General features: G+C 41.6%; 1 pseudogene; it reads left to right on the top strand.

The window, feature by feature from the left end:
* LOC141573983 (serine palmitoyltransferase 3-like) overlaps positions 1-27,017 on the top strand; it is a 118,225-nt pseudogene that overhangs the window by 48,234 nt on the left and 42,974 nt on the right.

Raw genomic sequence — 27,017 nt, 5'->3', positions numbered from 1 at the left:
AGATGTTTAACAGGATCAACGAACTAACAACGAAAATTTTGGAATATAGAAACTTAAGAATTTCTAGTTACCAATATAGCTTCTTGAGGAATCAAAAGTAAAAGTTTAATCACTTAAAAGGACTTCCCTGATCTTTTAAAAATAGTTTCCAATGTTCTAGAGGAAAAAGAACACAGAAATTTTGTTACAAAATAGGAAAATAAAACAACAAAAAAAAAAGAATTCAAGAGGAAGTATTTAATATACAGTAGAAAGTAAAAATCACACATTTAATTTTGACCAAAAATATACAATTAGATCATACTTGCCTATGGAAAGCAAAGGAAGGAGATCTGGCCAAAAACTAAACTCAGTCATGCACTATACAAAAACAAAAACAAAAACAAAAACAAAAACCAAAAACAAAAAAATCCTAAATTAAAGTTATTCCAATGGGTGAAAAGCAGAAAGATAGGTCCCAGCCAGGCACCTGGTTCCTGTCTCCCTGCTGAAAACAACATGGAATGCCCTCAGTGCCCAAGAGGGAGGTCAAGTCAGTGGAAGGGGCAGCAAAAAGAGCCCAAGAGTAGGGTTCTTTGCTAAATCTGCACCTGCAAATGTTAAAACTAAGACCAAAGTAGAGCTGTAAGTGACACACTTCCAGACAGATATGCACAGATTTGCAAGCAGTATTTTAAGATGTGAAATGATGTGCTACTATTTATTTTCATGTACAACTGAAAGATGGCAGGATATGGAATTCAGGGAGACTCTGACCCTTGAGTGGATCAATTTAATGTTCCACAAGCTGACAGGGATAGGACGATTGTGCTATTCTTTTTGTGCTATTCTTTTTTCATTTTTAAAAACACCTTTATTGTGATATGCTTTCTGTACAGTAAACTACACATATTTCAGATGTACGTGTTGATGAATTTTGATAGATGTGTACACCAATGAAACCACTACCACAATGAAGATAGCACCCCAAGAGGTGCACTTTTCAAGATCCCAATATATCCCTTCCCACCTTAACCCCTGGTAACCAGAATTTTATTCTCTATGTCTGTGAGTCTGCTTCTGTTTTGTAGGTAAGTTCATTTATCCTTTTTAAAAAATTCCACATAAGTGATATCATATGGCATTTTTCTTTCTCTTTCTGGCTTACTTCACTTAGAAAGATGATCTCCAGGTCCATCCATCTTGCTGCAAATGGCATTATTTCATTCTTTTTTATGACTAAGTAATACTCCATTGCACACATATGTGTGTGTGTGTGTGTGTATACACACACACATACACACACTGTGTCTTCTTTATCCAGTCATCTGTTGATGGACATTTGAGTTGTTTTTGTGTCGTGGCTATTGTAAATAGTGCTGCTGTGAACACTGGGGTGCAGGTGTCTTTTTGAATTATATTTTTCTCTTGGTATATATCCAGGAGTTGGATTGCTGGATCATATGATAAGTCTATTTTTAGTATTTTAAGAAACCTCCATGCTGTCCTCCATAGTGGCTGCATCATCTTACATTCCCACCAACAGTGTAGGAGGGTTCCTTTTTCTCCATACACTCTCCAGCATTTATCATTATAAGATTTTTGAACTATGGCCATTCTGACTGGTGTGAGGTGATACCTCATTGGAGTTTTGATTTGCATTTCTTTGATAATTAGTGATATTGAGCATTTTTTCATGTGCCTATTGATCATTTGTATTTCTTCCTTGGAGAATTGCTTGTTTAGGTCTTCTGCTCACTTTTGGATTGGGTTGTTTGTTTTTTTCTTATTAAGTCGTATGGGCTGCTTATATATCCTGGAGATCAAGCCTCTGTCGGTTTCATTTGCAAAAATTTCCTCCCATTCCGTAGGTTGTCTTTTTGTTTTATTTATGGTTTCCTTTGCTGTGCAGAAGCTTGTAAGTTTCACTAGGTCCCATCTGTTTATTCTTGCTTTTATTTCTATTGCTTGGGTAGACTGTTCTAGGAGAACATTTTTGAGATGTATGTCAGATAATATTTTGCCTATATTTTCTTCAAGGAGGTTTATTGTATCTTGTCTTATGTTTAAGTCTTTGATCCATTTTGAGTTTATTTTTGTGTATGGTGTAAGGGTGTGTTCTAACTTGATTGCTTTACATGCTGCTGTCCAGTTTTCCCAACACCATTTGCTGAAGAGACTCTCTATTCCATTGTATATTCTTGCTTCCTTTGTTGAAGATTAGTTGACCAAAAGTTTGTGGGTTCATTTCTGGGCTCTCTATTCTGTTCCATTGGTCTATATGTCTGTTTTTGTACCAATACCATGCTGTCTTGATGACTGTAGCTCTATAGTATTGTCTGAAGTCTGGGAGAGTTATTCCTCCAGCCTCTTTCTTTTTCTTCAGTAATGCTTTGGCAATTCTAGGTCTTTGATGGTTCCATATAAATTTTATTATGATTTGTTCTAGTTGTGTGAACTATGTCCTGGGTAATTTGATAGAGATTGCATTAAATGTGTAGATTGCCTTGGGCAGTGTGACCATTTTAACAATATTGATTCTTCCAGTCCAAGAGCATGGGATATCTTTCCATTTTTTAAAGTCTTCTTTAATTTCCTTCATCAATGGTTTATAGTTTTCTGTGTATAATTTTTTGCCTCCTTGGTTAGATTTATTCCTGGGTATTTCATTACTTTTGGTGCTATTTTAAAGGGGATTGTTTCTTTACTTTATTTTTCTGTTGAGCTCATACCAGTCCTTCTCAAACTCTTCCAGAAGACTGAAGAGGAGGGAATACTCCCAAACTCATTCTATGAAGCCACCATCACCCTGATACCAAAACCAGGCAAAGACACTACAAAAAAAGAGAATTATAGGCCAATATCACTGATGAACATAGATGCAAAAATCCTCACCAACATATTGGCAAATAGAATCCAACAACACATAAAAAAGATTATACATCATGACCAAGTGGGGTTCATCCCAGGGACACAAGGGTGGTTCAACATACGCAAATCAACCAATGTAATACATCACATCAACAAGAGAAAGGACAAAAACCACATGAGCATCTCAATAGATGCAGAAAAAGCACTTCATAAAATTCAACACCCATTTGTGATAAAAACTCTCACCAAAGTGGGTATAGAGGGAACATATCTCAACATAATAAAAGCTATATATGACAAACCTACAGCCAGCATACTACTCAATGGTGAAAAACTCAAAAGCTTCCCACTAAAATCTGGGACAAGACAAGGATGTCCACTGTCACCACTCCTATTCAACATAGTCCTGGAAGTCCTAGCCACAGCAATCAGACAAGAGAGAGAAATAAAAGGGAACCAAATTGGAAAAGAAGAGGTAAAAGTGTCATTATATGCTGACAAGAAATTACTATATATAGAAAACCTTAAAAGGTCCACACAAAAACTGCTAAATCTGATCAAAGAATTCAGCAAGGTAGCAGGTTACAAGATTAACGTTCAAAAATCAGTAACATGTATCTTTTTGAATTATAGTTCCCTCTGGACATAAGCCCAGGAGTAGGATTGCTGGCTCATATGGTAAGTCTATTTTTAGTCTTTTGAGGAATCTCCATACTGTTTTCCATAATGGCTGCACCAAACTACATTCCTACCAGCAGTGTAGGAGGGTTCCCTTTTCTCCACAGGCTCTCCAGCATTTGTCATTTGTGGATTTTTTGAATGATGGCCATTCTGACTGGTCTGAGGTGATACCTCATTATAGTTTTGATTTGCATTTCTCTGATAATTAATAATATTGAGCATTTTTTCATGTGCATATTGGCTATTTGTATGTCTTCATTGGAGAATTTCTTATTTAGGTCTTCTGCCCATTTAAATGTCCATCGACAGATGACTGGATAAAGAAGTTGTAGAATATTTATACAATGGAATACTACTCAGCCATAAAAAATAATAAAATAATGCCATTTCCAGCAACATGGATGGACCTGGAGATTGTCGTTCTAAGTGAAGTAATCCAGAAGGAGAAAGAAAAATACCACATGGTATCACTTATATATGGAATCTAAAAAAAAAAAAAGACAAATGAATTTATTTAGAAAATTGAAACAGACTCACAGACATAGAAAACAAACTTATGGTTATCAGTGGGGTAAAGAGGTGGGAAGGGTTAAATTAGGATTTCAAGATTTGCAGATACTACTATATATAAAAAGGTAAACAACAACTTTATACTGTAGAGCAGTGGGAGCTATAATAGTATCTTGTAGTAACCTAATGAAAAAGAATGTGAAAATGAATATATATATGTATGACTGAAACATTATGTTGTATACCAGAAATTGACACAACATTGTAAACAGACTATAGTTACATAATAATAAAAAAAAGAAAACAAGAGCTTGAAACATCTTGCAGAAAAGATCCCTGATTTCCAGTAGGACCATCCCAAATAATCCATCATGGGATTGAAAAGCCCCAGCAAATCCACAACCCACCAAAAATCTTATTAGTTTTCCTGTCAGACATCAATCCTTTACATGCTACCTGGTGCTTAACCGAGATCTTGAATGACATTGTCTGCCGAAAACTATATGCAAATGTTTCAGAAAGATGCTATCCCTTAAAAGAATCCCCATCTCCATCAGCTAATTTCTCTAGAGGATTTTATCCATACAGACACCAGTTGAACTCTTGGCCTTTTAAAATTAAAGAGGGTTTGGGGAATCTGTGTTACACATCTTGAAGTGTCTTCCTGTTTCCACATGTGTTTTCCCTTCACTTTATTGGCCTGTGTTTTGTGTGCTTCTTTTCCACACAGGGGTGCCTCATTTAAGTGATGAGTTAAACCATGCATCTCTTGTGTTTGGGGCTCGCCTCTCAGGTGCATCCATAAGGATCTTCAAACACAACAGTGAGTATCAATGTCTTTATCCAACATGTACCGCTTGCTTTTAGGTAAAAGTAAAGATGACTGATGGAGCTTTGTCCTTGCTCTTCAAACTGGGAGCTTAGCCTACTGATACACAGTTATGTTTATATTCACTACTGGCTTGTTAACCTCTGATGACCTGGGACAAATGGTTAAAATGCATTAAACACCCATACTGCTAAGTGTAACCCAAACGCATTAGTGTTGCTGTTATTAGGGGTCTTGTGATGTTACTTCTGAGAACATGACTGATCTATTAGGCTGTGTGTAATTATCATAAATGTAAATTGATTCCTTTTTTTGTAACTCTATCTTGGAAAATTCTGAAGACTTAAACACTCTGTAATAGGTAAAAAGTGATCTTGTTCCTTAACATAAATGCCTCCTTTACCCCCCCACCCCTCACACACACACATACAAACCATCTAGTCAACTTCGTTGATGTGCCCTTTCAGGCTCCAGGTTGTGAGGCTCGGTGCTGAGGTCAGAGCAGCATGGGAAGTACTAGGAAATACTTAGATGGAGGTGCTGGTGGACACCTGAGATCTCTCGTCCAGCTCTGCACCTGATCTGTTTATCGCCTTGTGTAGATCCTTTCATATTTCTTGTACTCAGTTTTCCATCTGTGAAATGGGAGTGTTGAATTATACGATGTGTAACAATCCTCCTAGTTCCAAGTTCCTGATCCTAACCCTTCATTTTTGTCATCAGAACTGTTCCTTCTCTCTGTGCACATGCACATGTACACAAGCACACACACACACGTTTCCTCTCTCTTCCTTCTCACCGCTTTCTCTCCTGCTTTCCCTTTCCCTCTACTTTTCCTTGTTCCTCTTCATCAGCACTTGCTCTCCAGGGAAGTAACAAAGATTGAAGTGAGGAGAAGAAAATAAAGTGAGGGGGAAGGAGTGTTCCCATCTGTATGTCACCTCACAGAAATCTCAGACCATGGACAGCTGTCCTGTGGGAGAGGAGAGCAAATGTATGGGAGCATTCTAAAGTGAACCTCCTTTTCCAGCTAGTAGAGTTATTCTAATGAAAAATCTCCTCTCTCACTGAGTAGGGTGAGGTCTGGCTACACGTTTACTGAACCGCCTTCAGCAGCTGTGCAAAGATGAACTCTTTGGAGTGAAGGTCAGGGCCAGGTCCTCTGCAAGAACCACACTTGAGACCCCTCAGACCTACAGCTTGATGATGACATTAAGCTCAATGTTAATTCAAAATACGTTGGCTCCATTTCTTAATTTTGCATCAAACACTCAATCTTTGCTTTAGTCTTTTATAAGCCAAGTTCAGTTCTTCCACTTCTGTTTCATTTATCACCGATTGTCACTTCCAGATTCAAATTACCTACACAGTGTGGGCAGTAGACATCTTTTAGGGATTCAGTAAGTGAATTTGTTAGGAGATGAAGGAAAATGCTTTTGATATTAGCACAATGTGCTATGCCTTTTTGATTCTTTGACAAAGCAGGTAGTTGGTGATTATTCCGTCTACTTGGGGAAAGATAAAGGAAATAGTTGATAATTATTCAACTGTAGTTCCATCCATGGGTATGGTTAAATGTGATATGTCAACCTCTCATTTCCTCACTCCATTCTACTGAGAGCAGTGGAATGCCATTCCTCTAGATGCCCAGTAGAAGCATCTAGGGAATATCTATGAAGGATCAATGACTTAACTCCCCTCCAGACCAGCTGAATCCAAATTTCTGGGTTGGGACCAAGGTAGCTGCATTTCTTCAGAGCTCCCCATGTGATTCTGACACATTATGATGGAAACAAACCCTAGAAATGTATTTTTTAACCTCACTTATTCTAGGCTGACCCTGTATCTTGCCAGTGTGCCCTGAGATATATCAGCAGAAACACATTGTCATATTAACTATCCTCACTCTTCCTCTCTCTGTGAGGAGCTCTGTTTTACACTCCTGGTCCAAAGTTGGCTAAAGTTGGCAAAGAAAGTCACAAAATGCAGAAAAACTGTTCTAAACCAAAACTTGTTGAGCATTTATCGAACACCTCTTCTGATTCAGGCACTTTATTAGGCCTTTGGAGAACCAGAAAAATGATAAAGTAGTATCTTAGCTAACTGAGAGCTTATAATCTAGTTGGAGAGGCAAAATATACAAAGGTAATTATCATGGATTGTAGTGGAAAAGGACCACAATGATATCAGGCAGTGGTTAAGAGTAAAGGTTTTAATCACTGTACCTTTTCACACCCACTAGAATAGCTAAAATCCAAAAGATGAGCTAAAATCCAAAAGATGACAACATCAAATCCTGGCAAAGATTTGAGCAACTAGCAAATGAGAGCAACCAGAACTCTTGCCCATTGCTGGAGTGTAAATGACACAACTTCTTTGGCAAACTCTTATAAAACTAAACGTATTCCTGTACTATGACCCCAAAATCCCACAGTTCAGGATTTCCAAGAGAAATGAAAGCATGTGTTCACAATAAAGGCCTGTACAGGAATGTTCAGAGCAGCTTCATTCAGAATAGCTCGAAACTGGAAACAAATATTAATCAACAAGAGAATAGAAAAAGTTATGCCTTATTCATATAACAGAACACAATTCTACAATAAAGAGGAATAAACTACTGATACACACAACATGGATGATGCTCAAGAAGCATCGTTTTTGATGAAATAAACCACACATAAAAGTGTACATACTGTATGAGTCTGTTTATGGAAAACTCAAAAACAGATGAAACTAATCTATGGTGATATAAATCATAACGATACTTGCCTCTCCTTGTATGGGGTGAATTGGTAAGAAAAGGCATGAGAAACTTTTTGCAGTGAAAAATATTTGATATTTTGACTGGGGTGATGCTTATATTCTTATTAAAATTCATTGAATTATATACTTAAGATCTGTACATTTCCTTGTAAATAAATTTTCCTAAAATTGTAATTACCATAGAGCTTACATGAATTAAAAACCTTTAATTTGGCATTTAAAAAGAAAAACTAGACTTTGACCCAAGCATTTGTGTCATTGTTCTGTAGACTATTAGCATGTGGTCCTAGGCAAATTACTTAACCTTCTTGGATCTCTATTTACTAATTCCAAAAATGAGGATAATTATGATGCCTGAGTCATAGTATGTTGGAGGAGGACTATCAGGTACTTAGCACATGCATGGTTATGGAAACCACTGAATTGTTTGTGCCTGCTGTGTTACTACAATTATTATTACCCTCATCATTGTCATCACCAGTGTCACTAAGGGATAACAGAAAACATTATGGTGACCCAGAAGAATGCAGAAGTCACTTCATTCTGGGGATTGCATGAAATGGATAGAATTTGCCATAGACTTTGAAAGATTAAGAGAATTCTAATCAGGGATGTGAGAAAGGACATTTCAAACAGAAGGCTAATCTGGAGTGTGCAAAGACAGCAAGACTTTCGGTGTGTCCTGAGTGTGGGGCTGAACTACTGGAGAAGAACTTTGAAGCCTTGGCCAGTTAACGTAGGGCGACAGAGACATGTATACGAGCTAAGATGTATGTACTTCAAGAAGCAATGAAAGGTGCCTGGGCAGCTCTGCTTCGTGACATGTTGTTCCTTGGATGAACCACCTTTGCTCAAAGCATTTAGAATCCTTCCCATATGTTCAGAGGAGATGAAAATAGAGATACAAGTGGCTTTGAGTTAAGTTAAAGCTTTGAAAAGCATCAGATGGAAAAGACTTTTCTTTATGGATTGTAAAGATTGGCTCACCTCACGGCATTTCTTTTACAATGTCTAATAATTTAGGAGCCAATTCCAACGTGTGGAGGGTTACCTCACACCACCAAGCAATTCCACAACACCAGCTGGGTGTCCTGTAATTCAACTCACTTCTGACACTACCTACCTGGAGACAGCACTAGACTCCACGGGTTAAAGGCTTAGTCCCTCAAGACTGTCCCCACTTCAGATGCCAATTGCAATTCCAGGTTGTCACTTGTGCTTCAGACTGACCAGCTAAAAATCAGAGGTTCCCCTAACCCCCTCCTTGGGTTCAATTAATTTGCCAGAACAGCTCAGAGAACTCAGGAAACCAACTAACTTACTGAATTACCAGCTAATTGTGAAAGGATATAACTCAGCAATAGCCAGATGGAAGAGATGCACAGGGCAAGGGAGGTGGAAAAGTATGCAGGCGCTTCCATGCTCTCTCCCTAAGTCTCCGTGTTGGTGGTCACCAACCTGGAGGCTCTCTGAACCCCATCCTTTGGGGTTTTACAGAGGTTTCATTACATAGGCACAATTGATTAAGTCATTGGCTGTTGGTAATTGAACTCAATTTCCAGCCTTTTACTGTTCCCCAGAGGTTAGGAGGTAGGACTAAAAATTCCAACCCTCCAATCTTAGAGCTGGTTCCCCTGGCAACCAGCTTCCATCCTCAGGTGATTTCCAAAAGTCACCCCATTAATATAACAAAAGACAATAAAGCTGTCATCACTTTAAGAAGGTATGTACCAGTAAGAGTGGATGAAAATCAAAAATATATATTTCTTATTATAAATCACAATATTGCACCTTCTTTATCCTGTATTTATTACTGTTTGGAATTCAGCCCAAGTTGTACCATTCATACTAGTCTTCCCTTGGAGGTTCTATAGAGATGATGATGATGATAGATAAGTAGATAGATAGATAGATAGATAGATAGATAGATAGATAGATAGGTAGATAGACAGGTCAGTCGATCAATAGGTAGATACAATGATGAAGCAAGTGAGATGAAGTGTTAGTAGATGAATCTGGGTAAAATGTAGCTGGGTGTTCTTTGTAGTGTTTTTATTCTTGAAAATTTTGTGTTAGGTTTGAAATTATTGTCAAATAAAGTTTTACATCCTTAACCTTTTATTGAAATTACAATTCAAGAATTTCATTTTATCTTCTAGTTTTACAAAGCTCTTAAAATATTCAGTAATTCCTCATGCTCTCTCTACGTACCCCCAGCTAATCAATAATAGTTCTTATCTATATCTTTATAATAAATGTGAACTGTGGTTATTTTATACCAGCAACTAGCACTTACTGAGAATTTACCCTGTGCCAGATGCTGAGCTAGTGACCTTCTTTTAAGTACTTATTTAACCCTGGGGATAGCCCCATGAGACAAGTACTAGTTTATAGATGAGGAAATTCAGGCTTACACAGGTTGTTTAGTACCTGTCCAGGATCATAGCTGCTCAGTGGTGACGCCTGGAACTGAGCTTGTGACTGAGCATATGACTCCGGGAACTGGAATCACAACACGTAAGGCATCAGTTACTGGTGGCTCCCTTTCGTGCTTTGCTGCTCCCAGGATCATACTAAATACCTCAGTAGAAAACGATATGTTAATTCCTAATGTGCATCCATACAGATTGGAATGATAATGTCGAGATTTTTTGAAGGATCTGCAGAAAATGTCGCCTTCTTGTGTGTGTGTAGGAAGGATGCAACCAGCCCAGACAGGAGCTTGGGATAACTTGTGAGATGGGTTCTGAAGAATGGCCACCTAAACTGGAATGTTCATAAATATCAGGATTATGGGATTTCATGCAACTACATTTGTTCTGCTTTCCTGGACTTTGCTCCGCCTATGTCCTCTGCTTACACATTAAGGATACACTCCTGTCATCAGGGTAGAAAAGGTCCCATTTTGATATAGATCAGTACCAGAGGATCCTGGTTTGATATTTAGAGCAACTGTAAAGAAATTAGAATTCTGGATCTTTGCAAATACACCTAAAGTTCAGTTAAAACTATTCAGACCATCATAACAAACTTTGAATCCTATGTGAACAGGCTTAACCAATAAATTTGAGCTATTCATCATTTCTATATTTCCCAGAAAATCAGGATGAGGAGCTGAAAAGACTAAAAGAAGGAAAATTCTGAAAGGAAACCAAATCAGAACACCCAAGGCCTGTACCCTCCAAGAAAAAGCAGAGGACTCAGAAGTGCATTTCTAGCAGAATGTATCCCCACGGATTAGTTCTTCTTGGATAATAAATACGGACAATTGCAGTCAGCTCTCCAGTTTTGCAGATTCCGCATCCACCAGATTCAACCATCCACAAATTCAAAATACTTAGAAAAAAATTCTAGAAATTTACAAAAAATAAAACCTTAATTCATCACATGCTGGCAAATACTGACACAGCAATTACATTGCATTAGTCATTATGAGTAATGTAGAGATGATTTAAAGTATATGGGAGGATGTGTGTAGGTTATATGCAAACACTATGTTATTTTGTACAAGGGATCTGAGCATCCACAGATTTGATGTCCACAAGGGGTTCCTGGAAGCTACCCCCATGAATACCAATGGGCAACACTATTGAGATCATAACTATTGTTCTTTCAGCATTCACTGTTGCCAAGCACTACTTCAAGACCTTTATATAATTAATTCATCTAAATTTAACAAAATCCAGATTCATATTTCTCTTCATTATTCCCACTGATTGAAAGAAAACCCATCCTCAAAGTGTTTAAATGACTTCCCTAAGGACACAAAGATGACATATGGTGAGAGTCAAAATTCAGACCCAGGTTGGTAGCTCTAGCCTTTGTTCATTTCCCCAGGAGCAGATCTGAGACCTAGATGTGAGGGTAAGTCATTTATTTGGGAAGTGATCCCCAGGATGCACCAGCAGATGAGCAAGGGATGAAGACAGGGAAGGGGAGACAGCAAGTAAAGGGTGTGCTGTGAAGCAAGTTACCATAATACACAACTGGAGCTACGGCCTACTCGGAAATGCTGGACATCAGTATACACATGCCTCAGTGTTATGCCACCTGAGGGGTGGGAGCTGGGGTATTTATGCACCAGTTCTGACCTGTGGTTTTTTGAGGGCTGTCCCTACTCAGGCTGAGTATGCTCCCATGGCTAGAAATAAAGCCTCTTGGGCAAAGAATGGTCTGTGTTAGAAGTAAGGAGCTGGGCTGGGAGGTGTAAGTGTGATGTACACAGCTGGGGCTGATGCTCTCATCCACTGGCTGAGTCCAGCCACTGCCAGGCCACACGCAGGACCTGGAAAGCTGCGAGTTCTTGTGTGAAAACCAATCTAGTGTGATGGCTTGTCCTGTTAGTAGCCTGAATTTCAACCCACAAGCTGAAATTTGGACTGTGAATGCCTCTGGCTACATGCTAAGGGGATCTCCTTGCACTTTCTACCATGGGCAACCTCAGTGAAATGGCCAGTCCTCAGTTTGCCTTTGTGACTCATCAGTGCCTCAAAACAGACTCTCCAGCCATTTGACAACACAAGCTAAGGACTCAACTCCAACCAGGGACCCACAAGTTCATTTTCCTCAATGGTTCTGGTGCATTTGAGGAAGTGAGTGTGAGCCCATGGGGCACCTGGAGGTCTTTGGTAAACACATCCTTGGGGCTGAGTATATCAGCACCCTGACCATTCCAGGACCCCAAACCCTGAGTGAGTTTTCACTCTGTGGAAAGGTCAGCCTCTCTTACAGAGACTTGGGAAAATCAGAACTGAGTTATTATTTTGCCTGAATCTGTTCACTCTCTTGGTAATTACATATAATATAGATTCCAGAACAATGTTCATGGACTTAAATATACACAGGCATCACTGTAGTGGGGGGTGGGGTGGCTGGGGAGTCTTGTAAAACACAGGCTGTGATTCAGAAGATCTGGTGGGGCCTGAACTGCATTTCTGAGGAGCTCCCAGGCGCTGCTGCTGCTGCTGGTGCAGGACCACATGTGAGCCACGGGGCTGTGGGTAATCACCTCACTCAGGTGAGTCACAAGGGGCTTCCTGAGCTGGCCTGGAAGAGGAGAAGCCATCTTTTCAGCTAAGAGAGTTTCCATGAGGTCAGAGGGCTGGGCAGGCCAAGAATTTGGGGTGGTTGAGGGGGAAAGTGCAGAACAGAAGAACCAATATTCTATCTAGAGGCAGTTGAAGGCCGAGAGGAGGAGGAACCAAGCGCTCAGTGTTGGTGGGAACATGCTGAGCTCCACCTCTTCTGTGAAATGAGGGCTCACAGGTGTTGTCTGGTGAAAGGTCAGACCTATAAACATCCCTTAGCCCACTTTACAAGCCATGACCTTTTAGATCTCAAGGTATGACTCGGCCTTCTGAACCAGGTTGTTTGCTTTAATAAATAAAACAACTGCCTCTGTCTCTTCTAATGATAAAGACTTGAGCCCTCATGGAATGAAACTTTCACAGGCACTGACTCTGTTTACCTCACAGCCACACAACAAGGCACCTGCTGATTATCCCGTTTTTGCAGATGAAGAAACAGAGGCACACATGGAGAGGTGACTTGCTTAGAGACACAGAGCTGGAAAGAGGCAGAGCTGGAAAGAGGCAGAGCTGGGGTTTTAATCAAGGAGGTCTGACCTGAGAGTTCCCATTTCTAAGCACAGTGAACTTTTACCTCCTTCCCACCCCCTGCCACCCCCAGATGGTAGCATGATGCGTGCAGGACGTGGTACCCTCCGTCTCCCAGGCAGCTCTCCTGGGTCAGGCAGTCGGGTTAGGCAGGCACAGCCAGATTCAGTGGTTGTCCTTGCTGCACCTGGACCTGAGCCCCCGAGCCCTGGGCTCCCACAGTGTCCCTGAATCCTGGCTCACCTCCTGCACTGACCCCACTCACTCCGGGTCCCAGCTCAGTACTCTGTCTAGTTCCACAGGCCCTTCCCTGAGGATCAGAGCTCTCCATGTGACATTGGGCCCAGAGCCTGAGCGCACAGGACACTCTGTTCCCATGCGTTAGGCTCTGCTTGTTCTTCATCTCATGTCCTCAAGGCCAGAACTTTCTGGTGTGACCCTCTCCCCTGGGGAAGCAGGCCCTGCCTCCAGCACCTGCCTCACCCCCTGCCCAGCCCAGCTCTGCTGCTCCCAGCTGCCTTTTGGTCTCTTCCAAGAAGGTTACCTTGCTTTTTAACCTACCAAAGGACATGTGACACCTGCCTACATATTTACAGACCCATCCAGAAAACCTGAACCAATCACCTCTCGGCCTTTTGGCTCAGATCAAGTGCAGAAAATCTGAACCAAAGTATTTACCCAAACTGTTTTACAAAACTTGAGGCACCGTATTTTCGATGCATCAGAAATGCCCTCATTGATCTCAAGGAAAAAAGACTCTATAAGCGTGACTTTGAGAAAAATATTTGCTTTGCTCGCCAGAGTTGGCCACTATGATGATGTTTTCCCCCAAAGGCTAAACAAGAGGGAAGTCCCCCCACAACCATCTTAAAAGGAAGAATAATTTATCACTATTCACAGTTATTTAAGTACCTATGGCTTAATAGTTCACATTTGGGCTCAGTGTTGGAGGATAAAACTGAGTATCTCTGAGGGATCAGGAGGGATTAGAAAGAATAATGTGGCATTTCTTCATCATTCAACCTATCTTTTCACTTAAGAAGTAGCTGTTGGGTGTCTATCATGTGTAGCCGTGAAAACGGTTTTGGCGAGCTGCCACGGAACAGGGCAGCCGAGGATGTATCCAAGTGCACCTGGAGGTGGGTGTCGCCGAGCTTTGGATGACGTCGGGTGAAGCAGAAACCACACTGGACAGCGCATGGAAAGTGGAGGCTGAAGTTGAGCCTGACTGGGGGCTGGGGATCCAGAACTGGGAGGGAGGTTCTCACATATTGGCTCACATACTGGCAAAGCTCAGTCGCACAGGAGAGGAGGAAACAGGCTGCCAGGGAAGAAGAAACAGTGTTGCTACTTTGCAGTTACTTTGGTTCAGGTTTTCTGGATGGGTCTGTACAGGGAAGCAGGAAAGAAGCCAGAGACCTAGTTCTTATCTTCAAGAAGACACTTTTTGAACTATACCGAGCCCCCTTTCTGAGAAGATTAGATTACTTTTCATTGTTCGCCTGTGTCCTCTTTTCACAGGATAGTTCCTGTCGTTACCCCAGATCCTAGAGGCTTGCTGATATTATTAGGGCTTGGAATTTAGGGACAGGCTGGCAAGGTGTAATTGTCACCTAAGTCTGATAGTAGCTTTGGGCACAAACCAGCCTCCCCTACTATTTAGTAACCCATAATCCAGTTAGCCGTGCCTGTGACAAAACAGGACTGCTCTGCACCAGAACATAGCCCCCAGGGCATGATCCATCACCCACCACGCCAGCTCAGTCCTCTCCACGTTCACAAACCAAAGGGACCAGCCTTGGTGATCCAGACTTGGTGGTGAATAATGTCTAAGGTGTTAGTGATACTCACATTGGTGGTGATTACAAGTGCAAAGGGTGTCTTTATAACTTCACAACAACCTTGTACAGTAGTTCTATGTAGGTGTGCCTCGATGGCATCAAATTTATTCTTTTAATTTTCATAGCTCAGAATTTTCTTTATAGGCCAACAAGAAACTAGTTTGTTTGGTTGTAGGGATTTATTTGTTTGTTTGGTTTTGGTTTTTGGTTTTTGTTATTGGTTTTTACAAATCTTCTGACATTAGTTTGCTTATCCGAAAACAAAAACAAAAACAAAAACAAAAACACTTCATGGTTCTTCTGTACTTTTCAGAGGTGTCAGGAGGATGAACATAATGCCAGGATAAGTGCTTTAATAAGCATCATTATGTAAAAATCCCCTGCAGTTGTGAGCATGCGCTTTGCTGAAACAGATGACTGTCCTAAGGCCTGCAGAACATAATCCACAATCTCCAGAATCCTACAGGTCTGTACCCCACACACTGTAGAATTATAGAGCAAGGGCCTAAGAACCAGAGAGGAACTACTGGATGTTAACACAAGTCCAGATCCCATGGTGAGTGAAGTCATTCCTTTCTCTGTCCAGTTTCTGTGATTCTAAGAGGTTAGTGAGTTTGTCCCTCAAGAGGAAAAACAGCTGATTGATTTTCCTTCTGCTCAGGGGTGCCAATGTGTGGACACCAGAGGTTTCTGAATTTCCACTGAAAGCTTTTCCTCATGGAGCTCTCCTTTCACATCGGAAACAAGTCCCCTGCTCCATTTCCATCTGCAAAATACGTAAAATGTATCAAGATTATTTGAAGGCTGTTTTCTATCCTGCCTTTATTTTAGTTAGTGAGCTTCACTTAAACTCCCGAACTCCACCTTTAATATGTATGTGACTGTTCTGATTGCATAAACAGTACAATAATCTCTGCATGAACAGATTTTTCAAAATCTTATACTATTCATTATTAAATGACAGCTAATTAATTTCAGTGGGTTTGCTTTTATTACTGTGGCCCTGGAACCACACTCATCATGTGTCATTTCTGTACAAAATCTTATAAATTCCAAATCTCAGGAGGAGAAACTCTTTAAACAGGAATATGTATATTCCTCATCTCTTTATTCTATTCAGAAACTAACAGGCCTGCAGTAGATTATAGAAAATGGAGCTGGTCCCCCCAGTCCTTGGATTCCTTTAACATTTTAGGAACCCAGCCTAAAGCAAAACGTCAGTAAAGATGAAGGTTTATCATCCCTGAAAGTCTCAAAATGAGAACGCTGTTTCCTTGGCTGCCATCTAGTGGTCAATGGTGTAGTGTCACTAAGACACAGCATCTTATGTGAAGACTCAGATGTATCTGCCTGTCCTTAAAACAAAAGCCAAAAACACAGTTAATTAAAAAAATATGTATCATTGCAGGCATGAGGCAGTTATTCTTTCTCATAATTCCTATTTAGATCCAAAAATGCCATCTCTTTCCTGTTTCCTGGTCTACAATCTTCTCCATGAAAAGAAAACGTATTCAATTCATGAAAAGAAAAAGTATTCAATTATCAAATATCAATTTAGTGCTAATGTTGGGCATCAGGACTAAGGCTAAAAGGATGACTAAGATAAGGTCCCTGTCTTCCATGGAGGGAAATGAGATCAAACAATGAGCAACGTTGGGGGAGGGTAGAGCTCAGTGGTAGAGTACACGCTGTACCCAGGTTCAATCCCCAGTACCTCCATTAAAATAAGTAAATAAATAAACCAATTATCTCCCCCACAAAAAAGAAAAAAAAAAACAAACAAATAATGAGCCATGGAATGAGTGCTTAAAAAAAAAAGAATCGATGAGTCATCAGGGACACTGACAAGGAAGAAAATCTGTTTTGTTGGCTGGAAGAGTGTCAGTGGTGTGTGGAGGTTCTGCAGGCGGATGAGAGGGGAAGCACAGAGGACCGAGCACTGCGAGGCTGTGTGCTGGGGAACACTGAGAAACCACATCAGGAAGGTGGCCAGGGGCCAGATGGGAAAGGGCTTTTGAGATGACATTAGGTAGCTCTTACCAGCCAACAACCTAAAACCTCAGTGGCATCCAACAAATAGCACACACTTCTCACTCATGACTGCAGAGGGCTGGGCTGACGGTGCCCTTCTTGTCTCTCAGCCTCTCTGGGACTCTCCCAGGGCCAATGGGCTAGTCTGGGAGTGCTTACTTCATATTACTGGTAGAAGCTTGAGAGGAAAAGCAGGAACATGTAAGGCCTCTTAAAACCAAGCTTGGGACTAGCCTGCTGTCTTCCCTGGCTTCTGTTCGCCCGAGCAAGTCACTTGGCTGAACCCACATCAGAGGCAGGGATACAGCCTCCACCCTTTGGTTGGAAGGACTGTGAAGTCACATGTCAAAGGACTGGAATGGGGGGGTGTAGGAATTGAGGCTGGTGGTGCAGTCTGCCGCAAGATCTATCTCGGAAATGCTGAGTTTCAGGTACCTGTGGGTTTGTCTAAAATGTGGTAGGAAAATCATTATATAGTTCAAAACAGAGGTCTGGCTTTGAGTGATGGACCCAGGGGTCCTAAGATCCTGAACATGCACACTGCAGAGCCCATCCCACACCGACTGATTCAGAATCTCTGGAGTGAGCCGGGGAATCCACGTTGTAACTAGTTCCCCAGAAGATGACTCATGTTCACTGAAGTGAGAGACCCACTGGCAGGTAAATGACAAAACAGAGAAAAGGACCAGGAAGGAAGTTTCAAAAGGAAAAGGGTGAAAAAGAAGAAATGGCTCCCACAAAGGATACTGGAAGAGAAGAGGGATAAGAGAAAACCAAAGAATTTTCCAGACACTAGAAAGGAGAAGCTGAGAACTCAAGTGTGTGTAACTGTGTCACTTGCTGCCCGCATGTCAAGAGGATGAGGATGAAAAAAGTCTGGTACATTTTGTAATGAGGAAATATTGTATGACCAGGACACAATACTGACTCCAGGAGTATCATTATGCCTGTTCTGCAGATGAAAACACAGGACATAAAATAAAATGAAGACCCCTTTCTCTTCCATTTCTTCTTTCACAGCCCTTGTATTATCTTGGTGAAATGGATTGATTCCACATTCAACCTGATGCATCAGCTGAAGAATCAGTCTCTGGCTTTTGTTAAAGAAAGAGAAATGACATTTTATGTGTTCACTGGTTCCCATATCATGCCAGGTACTATCGACAGCATACTACACAGAAGCTATTTCCAATAACTATTCCTCTTCTTTATTATTTATATTGTTAGTTTTCTTGTCAAAGGATATCAAAGAGTATGTTATCACTAATGCTTGGATTTCCAAGAAAGATTCCTAGAACATAGCACCCCCTAATCGTGTCACACACATTTTCTCTGCTTCTCCTGCCAGTACCCTGATTTAAATGTAATTTGTTCAAATGTATTCGATCAATTTTAAAATATTACATCCAAGTCCTATTTCAAAAAAATATCTTGTGGACTCATTGTGGGTAGAAGATTGCAGTATGGAAATGTGAGAGCTTCCTATGTGAAGCCTAGGACCCACATCATCTCTCTGGAGTGATGCAGGAAAAATGGATGTGGGCATGAGGAGGGCCATGTCCCAGGTCTTGATGGAGCCCCTGGGACATGCCCTGTCAAGTCTGGGTCCTTGGCTTTGAGCAGGAAAAGAATTCAAGAGCGAACCACTGTTGAGTAAAGGTAGATTTATTTAGAGAGATACATACTGCATGGAGTATAGGCTGTTTCAGAAGGCAAGAGAAAGGCCATGAGGTGTGGGGGTTGGGTGCTCAGGTTAAAGTAAAAGTAGGTACACACTCCATAGAGTGCAGGCCATCTCTGAAGAGGACGGAGTGAGAGAGATGACCACGAGATGCCATGTTGCCAGTTTTTATGGGCTTAATAGTTTCATATGCTAATAAGTGGGAGAACCATTCCAACTACCCTGAGGAAGGGGCTGAGATTCCCAGGAAGTTGGCCATTGCTCACTCTTTGACCCTTTGTGGCTAGCCTTGGGACTGCCATGGTGCCTGTGGGCATGTTATTCACCATGCTAATATATTACTATGAGTGTATAATGAAGTTTAAGTTCTACTAGAAGTCAACTCTCCCACCATCTTGAGCCTCAAGGCCTACTGGGAGTTGAATCTTCCACCATTTTGATATTAATCGCTGTGTCATTCCTTGAATGGCTGTGCCTGGTCCCCTTCCTTCTGTGTCAGAATGAGGACTTAACTCCCAGCAAGGAGGAGTGTGGCTGCAAAGGATGCTGGAGAGCAGAAGCAGCATTTCTTTCAGGCAGGTGATCTAACCAGCCCTGAGTGCACCACCCAGGCAGGCTGGGCGATTCTCATCTGACACAACTGCAACAGGGGACTACTGGCATCTGGTGGACAGAGACCATGGATGCTGCTAAACCTCCCGCAATGCACAGGGCAGTCCGCCAAAACAGAGAATCGTCTGGCTCCACATGTCAAAGGGTGCAGGCTGAGGAACCCTGCTGTAGAAGAGTTTAGCCACTCACTAGCCCTGAACGTGCTCCTTTTAGGAAATAATCTCATCTTGACCCTGGGCTGCTGTAACCTCAAGCCTGGGTCTTTCTCCCTGTGTGATGTGTGCCAGATGCCAGTCTGGGACAGGAGCCCTTGTCTAAACACCTGTCAGCCAGGCCTGGGTCCACTGAGGGAGGGAAGCTCCTTTAACTAGAGTAAACAGAACCCAACTGCACATAAACAGAACTCGGCTCCACTGAAGGGAAGTTGTGTTCTCAGTCCTTTGATCATGACTGACGTTAAGTGGACTACCAGGGGTTCACTGTCAAATATCCCCACCAGTTACCCAGAGAAACCACTCCAGTGGCGGGGCTTGTTAATGGCGGTGCTGGGCCTGGGTCCTACTGTGATCTCAGGAGAACAGGGGAGCCAGGTCTGGACTTTGGCTCCAAGACAGTGTGGCACCAAACCGCAGACGAGGGTTCACTAGCAGTGGTGGTTGCCCAGTGAGACAAACTACCTCAAGGCACTATAGTGAGTGATGACTTCTCATGCTGCAGTGTGGTATCTGGACCAGCTGGGCAGTTCTGCTCCACGTGGCATGGCTTGGGGTCATTTATGGGGCTGCATTCAATGAAGTGTTCAGCTGGGGCTGGAACATCCAAAATGACCTCACTCACACATTTGGGCTCTTGGTACTGGCAGTAAACTGAGGTGCCTTATTTCCTCCTCTTCCTGGGAAGCTGTTGTCTCTGTCATGCAGGCTTTTGTCATTCAGCAGTCTAGCCAGAGCTTCCTTACAACACGGCAGCTGGCTTCCAAGAGGAGGAAAGCAGAAGTTGCCAGCACTTAAGGGCTAGGCCCAGAATTGGTACAGCATCACTATGCTGTAACTTATTGGTCACCAGGGCAGCCCAGCTTCAAGGGGAGGGGAAATAGACCCCACCACTATGTGGGAAGCTTGGCTTGTGTGTACTGGGCTGGCAAGACTTGCAGATAACCACCTTTGAAGGCAGTCTACCACAGCAGCTCAATCAACCTGATCTATATACAGACAGAAGTCTCCACTGTCTATGGATGTGGTTCACAGAGTGGTTTCTTTTATGTCACTTGCACAGGAATCTTGTCTCTAAATGAGATTGTGACCTAAAAGACTGGAAACAAGGCATCTCTCAGACAGGCCTCCATACCTCTTGTGGCCTCAGTTTCCTCATCTGTAGAATAAAGCTAGCCTAGACTAGAGTTCAGGAACATGTGGGTGTTCTTATTTGCTGCTATCACCAGAAAATAAAATTATTTCGCACAAAACTTTCCAAGGGGTCAGGGTTAGAAACATGAAATCAATGGTTCACAAATACACTTCTACTTTTTAGAGACGTTATGGACACATGCCTTGTGGATGTCTACACAAAGCCTCCTCAGAGTTTTCCCTCCCAGATCCTTTTTATCTCTGACTTGTGGTTTGCCCCAATGGGCAAAGTCCCCCCACCACAGACAACTCACATAAATCAATTTTCAAAACTCAAAAAAAGAGCAACCAACCAAACCAGACATTTTCAGGTAGGTATCAAAATAGAAAGGCTACATACCAAGTCTGGGAAGGCAATAAATTCCACAAAAGCAGTTACGATAATAGTAACAATAATAATGTCACAATCCATAAATCATGTACGTATTATTATTTGTATATAGAATACAGGGGAGTCAGGATTTAAGGGGAGGCCTGGATCATGGGCTCAAATCGTGTGTTGCTGCCTACAGATATGTGCCCTTCATAGGGTTCTTTTGTAAGAATTAAATGAAACTAGTGCTTGGCAGAAGCCCAGCCCACAGTGAACCCACAAACAAGGGTAGCTGTCTCCATCATTAAATTTATTTCTGGTTGAAGAAGTTGCAACTTGGAAGACAATAATCCAGCTGCACAGTGAAACTGTTTGACACATGGAGGACGGGTGTCAGAGGACAGGGCTCACATTTATCATGTGTCTGCTCCTTGTTAAATATTTCAGGTGGGCCGACCCGTGTCAGCTCCCCCAGGACTCTTGAGGTTATTGTGAGGATAAAGACACTGAGGTTCCATGGCCTAGAGAGCTTGCCCCAGGGGAGATAACTGAGATAAAACAGAGCTGGGATTCAAACCAAGTGGCCCTGCTGGGGCAGAGGCCCAGTGTAAACAGACAGTCAGCCCACATGTCCACATCCAATGAAGTAAACATGGAAAATGCAAGGTCATCCATTTGACTTTCTCCATTAACCTCTCTAGGGCTCAGCTTCTGCACCTGTAAAATAGGGACATTGAAATGTGAAGTCTAGAGTTCCACGATTCCATGATTTGGGGTTTAAAAGTACAATAGTATTATTTTAGTGTTCTCAACTTCATTTTCCTTTGTGTTGTTTTAGCCACACTCTTCTACTTTTGTGTCTCTGAGAAGTCTAGTTGTCAATTCCTTGTGGCTGAGAAATCTCAATATTATTCAAAAATACACTAGAGATGGGGAGAGGGATCCCAAATATCCTGGGGTAGAAACCAGCACACCGGAGCCCGAACTTTCAAAATAAAACTGATCAAGAAATACTGTCCAGCCTTTTCAAAAAACACATATATAAACAAACATCGAAATCGAGGATTGAGAACCTCGGTGGTAAACTCTAACCCATATCTATATGTTTAAACAAATAAAGACAAAGAAAAAGAAAACAGTAGTTACTTTACTTTTAATCAGTCTTAACTCCATTACTCCCTCTCTCTCCACCTCCCTTTCTTCTCCTGGATTATACTTCGGGCCACCAAGGAGATTTTCCCACCATGTGAGTTGGCAAACCAGTGGTTTAATTCCCAACCCTACCAGTGGGTAATATGTTTTTTATGTGGAGGAGAAGGTGGTGAGAGGGAGATTTCTAAAAGGAGTCTCATCGCTTAGCTAATACATTATGTAATAGAAAAGATATAAAGAAATTACTCACTGGCTTGCTGGTGTAAGAATAATTCAGGTTCCTGCACAGGGCTTCAAATTAACTGGTGGAATTATCTTTACCTACAGTTGTATTTTAGTGGGTTTTTTTCTATTGAAATCAAAAGAAAACACAAACTTCCAATCAGGAAGAAAGAATAAAATGCTGTTCTTGTTTTCTTTACCATTTTTGGCACAGTTATTTGACAGCAATCCACAGGAATAACACAGATAGCCTTGTTATGCACACAAACTCCATATCCCACTGTAGGAAAAGGTTCAGTTCAAATCTGGTCACATTGAGAAAATGAAAACTTAGTGTGGGTGAATATAACTCTTTATAAAAACTGAATTCTCTCTGGACTCATGTGTGCCCTGCATTAACTCCAGAAATTGGCAGTATCGTTGAGTCATTAATCTTAGAGGAAGAAATATAAACCAGGTGGGCAGACTCCTAACATCAGCTAGGCCAGCCCCAGCAAGGATGGCTAATTAGCTGCCCTGAGTGTCTACAAACTGTTGAACATTAACTCTGGCTCCTGCCAAACTCAGTTCCAGAACAAAGAGTGGCTATTTGCGACATGTCCATTTCTGGCCTGTTTGTGTTACCAACTCATAACATTTTAAAAGATGAGAAGATTCTAGAATTTTGAAGGCATACAGCCGCTTACTATGTAAGACACTTGTATGCTTTTTTCCTAGAAGATTCAACACAGAGCATTGGCAAGAGTTCCCAATTTCTCAGATTAGGCTTCCTCTTTGCAACCACTTCCATCTGAACTCCTCCTGAGAACAGAGAGAACCCAATGTGAGCTCATTGCGTGTCAGACACTTTACCAGCATTGTTTCTAGTCGTCCTTATAAAGACTTTAGGAACAGTGTGACCCCATCGTGCTTATTTTACATCCTAGGGAGCTGAGGCAGAGAACATCGTGTAAGTTGCTCAAGTCCTCAGTTAGTAAGTGGTGTGGCTACCATCTCAGTGTGGGCCATCAGACAGGTGTAAGCTCTTCCTTCTCAATGGAAACAACTTTAACAAGCAGTTCCCTAAGGAAATACTGGAATTACCTTGCAAACTTACATAAGAGAACTCTATTTGAAGAGAACTCTATTTGAAGAGAACTCTATGACACAATTTGATCTTCATTCCATTAAAATCTGAAAACAAAATCAATCAATCAATCAATCAATCAATCAATCAATCAAATCTGAAAACAGCCATTCAGAATGACCTTGTGAAAACACAAATGCAATAAACTGGTCTGGATTAAAATTAAGAACCTTTGCTCTGAGAGACAATGTCAAGAGCATTAGAAGAAAAGCCACAGACTGGAGAAAATATTTGCAAAAGATACATCTGGTATAGGAATGTTATGGAAAAGATATAAAGAACTCTTAGAACTCAACAATAAGAAAATAAACAACTGAGTTAAAAATGGGCCAAAGACCTTAACAGATACTAAACCAAAGAAGATTTATGGATGGAAATAAACATGTCAAAAGATGCCCCACATCATATGCCAATAGGGAAATGAAAATTAACACAGTAAGATACCACTACACATCTATCAGAAGGTCAGGAACACTGACAACAGTAAATGCTGGCGAGGATGCAGCAACCTGGAGCTCTCGTTCACTACTGGTGGGAATGCAAATGGTGCAGCCACTTTGGAAGACAGTTTGGTGGTTTCTTACAAACATACTCTCACCTTACAATCCAGCAATCCTGTTCCTTGGTATTTACCCAGAGGAGCTGAAAACTTGTGTTTTCAAAACCCTGCACACCGATGTTTATAGCATCTTGATTCACAATTGCCAAAACTTGGAAGCAACCAAGATGCCCTTTAGTGTCAGTGAATGGATAAATAAACTGCGGAACATCCAGACAGTGGAGTACTATTTAGCACTAAAAAGAAATGAGTTACGGAAGCATGAGAATCCATGGAGGAAACCTGAATGCATATTACTAAAGTGAAAGAAGCCAATCTGAAAAGGTATATAGCATATATATAGTATATGATTCCAGCCACATAATGCTCTGGAAAAGGCAGAACTATGGACACAGCAAAAGGATCCCTGGTTGCCAGAGGTTGGGTGGGGAGAGGGATGAAGAGCTGGAGCACAGTGGATTTGTGGGGCAGTGAAAATGTGGGATATTATAATTATGGATACATGGCATTATACATTTGCCCAAACCAACAGAATTTACACCACCAAGAGTGAACCCTAATATAAACTACAAGCTTTAGATGATGATGTATGGGTTGGATGATACGGGTTTATCAGCTGTAACATATGTACCACTCTGGTGGGTGACGGTGATAATGGAGGAGGTTAGGCATATGTGGGGCAGGGGGTATGTGGGAAATCTCTGTACCCTCCACTTAATTTTGCTGTGAACTTAAAACTGCTCTGAAAAATAAAATCCTTTAAATTTTTTTTAAAATCATAACTGCTACATCCAACACCCATAGGTCTGGGTGACTATACAAAAGCCGGACTGTTTTCATAGAATTGACCCAACACTTAATTTGTTTAATACATTAAATTTAATAAATAAACTAATTAAGAAGAAGGGAGAAATTCAACTCTCTGTATCAATTGACTAGTTCTTGAATTAAATCGATGGGTTGTTTGAATTGTTTGACAACCCCCTTCGTGGGGTGAGAGTGTGAGTCTGTGTATTTTCTTAGAACTCACCTGTCAGGGCAGTCAAAACTGTGCGGTGTAGACACGGCTGACAAAGTGTTCTGAGAACTGATTAAAGACAAAAGTTCTTTTAAATCCATTGGTTTCCAGAGGTGCCATTTTTCCGTGCTTATTTACTCCCTATTTTTCCTTTTGCTGGAGGACTTGAAGTATTCTTGCAATTTACAATACTGTGTAAATTTACCAAATTACAATAATACCATGAAAAATAAGCAGCTGGGACTAAAACAAAAGTTTATCTAGAGCAGTGGTTCTCAGAGTGCTGTCTCCAACCAGCAGTACTAGAATCTCCCCGGTGCTTGGTAGAAAGGCAAATTCTCAGCCCACCTCAGATCCTCTCAGTCAGAAACTCTGGGGGTGGAGCCCAGCAAACCATTCAAGGGATCCTGGTGCTCACTCAGGACTGAGACCCACTGCCCTAAGGGAAGAGAAAGAAGGGACACCGCCAGGCGCCACAAATAAGCATTTGGGCTCCTGAGGACTGAACAGGAGGGACTAGGGCGTTCTCCTATGCTTTAATTAATACTGTATTTCTTAAAGTTCTTTTGTGGGTTTTTCATTCATCTTTCTTTTTTTTTCATTTATATGGTGTATTGAGATAAACACCAAAGGAAAGAGGGAAGAAAAAATGACCATATGACCATAATGGAGAAAATCACAATTTTGTTACAAACCTCTCCTCTGATACAGCCCTTCCCCCAGCACTGACAAGATCCCTGGCCAATCCAATCCAGGGTGTCAGTTGCTGGCTGGGTTCCAGGTGGAATGTTGGTGTGTTCCCCGGGGGCTTGTTGTGGCTGGTGGATCCATGGTAACAGGGCAGAGTCCTGTGGTGGATCAGTGCCATGGAGGGGCTGCCATCCTCTGTGGAGCTTGGCTTAGGGCTCTTCTTTGGGAAGCTGAGTGAGGTCGTGGTGTTGCTGCTGCCCAGTGGCCTGAGTTCATGGTTCTCTTTCCAGAACATAGAAGGGCAGACATTGGCATGTCTACCTGTCATCAGCTTATTGGTGAGTGTCTTATGTACTTTCAGACTTGTTCAGTCTTATAGAAGTTGACTTTATGGAAGACATGAAGAGAAGTTGGCAAAAAACACTGGCTGCACTGATTGAGGAGAAATGCCAACTCATTGACAAGATTTGTGCTGCAAAAAAGGAGAATGCTGGGATGGAGACATCTGTAGAGAATGCCAGGATCAACAAAGATTCAGTAAATATACTTAGCCTCGCTGATACTTACAGAAAAATGATGAGGGTCAACCTGAGTTTGAGGAAGGAACTCAACTCTCTGGTGAAAGAACTGAAGAAAGGGAGATTCCTGCAGTCTAAACAAGAGGAGATGGCAGAAATGCTAAAAGTACTCAAGTTCCTGGGAGAGGTCATGAGAATCAACACGTCCCAAGAGGCTTTTACAAACCATTCAGGGCACCAAGCACCAAGCCCTGTTAATCCTTTTCCCAGGATTGGGCCTAGATATTACGGACTTGCGCTTTCCTCCTCTCCACTCAGGCATCCATTTCAAATGATCAACACCTGAGATGCAATGAAACCGGTAGAAGCAGGGCAAGCCCCTCCTTTAAAGAGAGTTCCTCCAACTTTACATTCTGTGCACAACCGTGAACTCCTCCATGGTCAGCTTCTCTCATCTTAAGTATATTGGTTAATTCCGTCTTTTAATCTTCGGCAATTTAAGCACTGAATTTAGGTCAGATAGAACTGGCCAAATATGACAGTAGCAGGCTGATAAAGAAGGATCACCACAGAGCAATGTAACTAAAACTAGCAAAGCAC

Source organism: Camelus bactrianus, chromosome 19 (assembly GCF_048773025.1).
Source record: "Camelus bactrianus isolate YW-2024 breed Bactrian camel chromosome 19, ASM4877302v1, whole genome shotgun sequence".
In the NCBI taxonomy this organism is placed as follows: Eukaryota; Metazoa; Chordata; class Mammalia; order Artiodactyla; family Camelidae; genus Camelus; species Camelus bactrianus.
The sequence above is the reverse complement of the archived record's forward strand: the minus strand, read 5'-3'. Positions and strand labels throughout refer to the sequence as shown.